Source organism: Hydra vulgaris, chromosome 09 (assembly GCF_038396675.1).
Source record: "Hydra vulgaris chromosome 09, alternate assembly HydraT2T_AEP".
In the NCBI taxonomy this organism is placed as follows: Eukaryota; Metazoa; Cnidaria; class Hydrozoa; order Anthoathecata; family Hydridae; genus Hydra; species Hydra vulgaris.
The window spans coordinates 15,462,354-15,465,966 of NC_088928.1; the positions used below are offsets into that span (position 1 = coordinate 15,462,354).

Here is a 3,613-nt window from a genome sequence, read left to right on the forward strand (position 1 = left end):
GAAAAAATGTTTTCATAGTGAATTTGCATTAAGTAAATAATTTCATTTATTAATTTAAGTAGAATAATATCTTGTGCTATTTAATATAGTAAAATAATGCGTTGTGTGTATCTAATATAGTGAAATTTATATTGCGTACGCCGTAGTTATGCACGTTCATTAAACTCTCATTTAAACAATGTTTACTCTTTGTATTTTAGATAAAAGGTTATATCCATCAGAGGCTGAAAAACGTAAAGAAAAAAAAAAAGAGCAGAAGTTCCTGTTTCAAAGTGCAAACGACTTGACTAATTTCTATTACAAACTCTTGACCCATCCATTCAAGAAAGTCAATTCATTTAACACGATATTTCTCTTCATTTCAATTAAACACAATTCATTAAACACAATATTTCTCTTCAATTCATTAAATACAATATTTCTCTTTCTGACTTTGAATCACCTATTGTAAGGGAAAATGTTGGTACAATCATATCTGCACAAATAACAAATAACATTGGTGCTATAAATAGAAATTTATTTAATAAAGCTGCATGTGAACACGTGTATCAGAAAGATTTACAAATGAATTCATTTGTTTCGTCAGCTCAATTTCCTACCGATTGTGGTATCTTTCCTTAAACAATAAATAGTTCTAATTTGTTAGAAACTATGCTGCAGCATAGACCATGTAAACTTGTAGGGCCATTTGAAAAAGGCATTTAATTATTTAGCAAATCATTTTACTCGTTTTAAACTTCTGGAAACTTGAAAGTTAACCGCAATTGGTTTTGCTTTACCTTAAGCGTGGGCCGGTCTTATTGTGAGCCTTGCTGGTTGTTTACTGATCAATGTGATTTGAATCTTAATTGGCAGTGAATTAACTTTGTAACTGAATTATATCGTCATCTAAATGAAAAAATAAGACAAAATGAAAAATTACGTATCTATATATATGCTTTATGTATTGTTTATGTCATATATTGTTTATGTCAAATGGAAATCTGGAAACCATTTGGACAAAGATCATGAAAATACAATGAAAGAGCAGTCGAATTTTTGAAGAAAAATTCTTGAGCGAACCGTTAGCATTATATTAACCCTTGAAAAACTTTGCTTGCCTTTTCGATAACACCGCAAAATAATATCAGCGGGTAAATGTCAATGTAGAAATTTTTTTGGGTTTGGTTACTATGCAAGCAAAATATGACCTAATTTTTATAATAGATTAAAATTAGGTCATATTTTGCTTTGAATCTAACAAATCAACAAAGTACCTTAGTCCTAAAAATCAAAATGAAATTCAAATATTTCTAAAGCAGTAAAATGTTATTTGATCACAAAAAATCACAATCTTTTTTTTTTAATTTTATTTAGGTGCCCTAAAAAGTCCTTACGGTTTTATCACAGAGCACCGCGGATGTGCATTTAATTGGAAGTTCACGCCACCTTCCTCACCGATGTTGCAAAACTTGCCCAGGGGTGGGCTTTAACAACAGATCCTTTGCTTCTGAGGCAAGTGCGCTACCACTGCGCCACGACTGCTCATAATTGATACTACAATCAACATCAGCCAACTTGATCATATTTCCATAGTCATACGTTGGGTAGATTTAAACTCTGAAAATTTAGACATAAATAAATCTTTTTCTCGGATTTCTTGATGTCACAGATGCAACTACAGTAGGATTAACAAAATGGGTAAATCTTCACTTCTAACAAAGCTTCAAGGAACCACTATTAGAGTTGGAGGTTGCTGAAAGAAAAAAGATGAAGCTTATAGAGCAAGATAACGATTGACAGACGACTTAAAAGATTACCAATTATATGAAACAGGAAAACAAGATTAAGGAGGCAAATTTAAAAGAACTGGTGTTCGAGAAAAAAACTAGACGATTAAGAATTTGAGGAGCACTTAGGAACAATCACAGTAAAAATATGAGACTTAATTGAAAGACGAATAAAACGAAAATGTATTTTAGTATGGCACAAGAGAAGCTAGCTCTTTAGAGCTGTGCCCATTATAGTATTTGTAGAAAAGAGAAAAAGAAGCAACATTACGGTGATGGTTAAAAGTTAGCTGCAAAAGCAGGTTCAACTATGTTAGCAATGCATTTTTGCAACTTGTCTAAAAGAGAAAGGGCATCATTCGAGGATCCGTTGCAGATATGGTAAAAGTATATCATACATGGCCGGTTTGAGATTTATAGAGATAAAGAATAGAATCCTGAGTAAGAAAGTAGCAAGCACAATAAAGAGAAATTCAACCTTAGCAGATGCTTATTTTGCAATCGACTTGATATATGGTTTCCAAGAAAGATCGGAAGTAAGAGTTTTTTTTTGTTTGTTATTGCGACACAATGGTCGCAAAAAGTGACCAACGGAGCCGTCCAGTCACGTAGATCTGGGAGATGTGAAAATAGAAGTAGATTGTAGATGATGTCATTGAGTGAGAATCATAAATGAATGTAAAGACTATTTTGAAGGAGGAAGAAAATTTTAGGACTCAGGGATTAGGTGAACAATAACTCACGCTCTAGTCATACTAAACAAATGATAAAACAATGGTCTATGAGTAAACAAGTCAATATCGATCCGCTGGTTCATTAAAGGCAACCATGGCTAAAGTTATCGCACCATACAAAAACAATAAAATAAGTAGATAACAAAATATAAAGTAAAATGATAAAAAATATAAGTACGAGCAATATAAAAAGAAAAAATAGGCTAGTAAATGTGCTACTATATATGGTCTAAACTCTAGATAACAAACTGAAAACTGATAATCACCTGTGTGAGATAAAAGTATATAAATGTCGTTAATGTAAGAAATTCATAATATAATGCTCACAAAGCGCTATAATACGTGGGTGTAAGAGGTAAAGAAATGTTGGTGCCATGGTAACCAATCAGAATTAAGTAGTGGATAATGGTGATCCCCCTCCTCAGGAATGCACTGCGATCACCAATGACGTTTCGGAGAGCCCGAGACCTGCACTAACGCCACTCGTCAGGGGCGTGTCCTTGCAACAGATTTCACCGCCTGCACTCTACGTCATGCTAGTCAATATTGCAATATAACAGGACTACACTACAAAAGCCAAAAATCCCAATCCCTATCCCAGTTTTTAATACAGCTCCAACATTCTTAGAGATCTCATGAGGGTGGTAAGGGATGCGCGTGGTGTGAATATAAGCAAATATGTTAATACATATAAATATCATGTACACTTACATTAGAAAAGACAAACGTGTACACATGCATGTATGCGTATGTGTAAAAATAAACAATTTAATATCTAGAAATAACACATAGCAAAAAGAAAATAGAAATTAATAATTATGAGTAACTTACCGTTTCTTAGTTACCGTTTCTTAACTTACCGTTTCTTAGTTGAAAATATGGTAGAAAACTGGTGACTCCAATAGTATGAGAAATATAAATCTTGCCTGATAAGTAGAGACAAAAGCTATCACACAAAACAGACTCAGATAAATTAAAAAATGATTAGCCAGAGATAAAAAAATACAGACATATAATCAGTAGGCAGAGAATAGTGAAAAAAATAAACAGATGTGACCATAAATGCGATTTTTTACTAGTAGCTTATAACCACTGAAAAACGTAACGTTT

At 32.8% G+C, this 3,613-nt stretch overlaps 1 long non-coding RNA gene across 1 annotated transcript; it reads right to left on the reverse strand.

Annotated features, from left to right (window-relative positions):
* Window positions 1-379: 379 nt before the first annotated feature.
* On the reverse strand, window positions 380-3,613 carry LOC136084593 (uncharacterized). The gene is made up of 2 exons (XR_010640670.1): window positions 3,364-3,613; window positions 380-888 (listed from the first exon to the last, which is right to left on the reverse strand). It is a non-coding gene; the product is annotated as an uncharacterized LOC136084593 (long non-coding RNA).